Source organism: Populus euphratica, unplaced genomic scaffold, assembly GCF_000495115.2.
Source record: "Populus euphratica unplaced genomic scaffold, PopEup_1.0 scaffold56.1, whole genome shotgun sequence".
Classification (NCBI taxonomy): Eukaryota; Viridiplantae; Streptophyta; class Magnoliopsida; order Malpighiales; family Salicaceae; genus Populus; species Populus euphratica.
In genome coordinates, this window is record NW_011499930.1 from 937827 (window position 1) to 938507 (window position 681).

Below are 681 nucleotides of genomic sequence, written 5' to 3' on the forward strand. Positions count from 1 at the left end.
ATATATATATATATATATATAGTGACATACACAATGTCAAATGGTGGATCTATCTCTTGAAAATAAAAAAGATTTTGAGTTTAATCATAAAATAATAATTTAAGGGAATCACCACCTGATATTATGGTTGCTAGAGAATTTATGGTTTGTAAGAGTCTGGATAAGAGGACTAGTTATGTGAAGAGAAGACATATCACCTCTAGCGCACTCGACCTAAGATAAACTACATTGTTGATTGATTCTTATTCTAAGTCATGTTTCTATCTACTAGTCTTATCTAAGATTCAAAACAAATCTCTCTTCATAAAAAAATATATACTTTATTAGGTTAAATCCTAACCGATCTAAAGCCTAATTTTTAGCATTCTGTTTATTTTTTATTTTGTATCTTTACTACTGAGGATATTGATTAGTATTTAAAAATGCATTTTTATCAACGTTTTATATCATTATTTTGCACTTGAAGTATCAATAACTTCTTAACTAAAACATGTTTTATAATAACATATCTAATAATATAAGATACCTTTAATTTATGGTAAATCTTCATTTTAAATGCAGGCCTATCACATAAATGAAAAGATTGATTGATGAGTTTAAGAAATTATTTTACACTTGAAGTATCAATAACTTTTTAACTAAAGCATGTTTTATAATAACATATCTAATAATATAAGATAC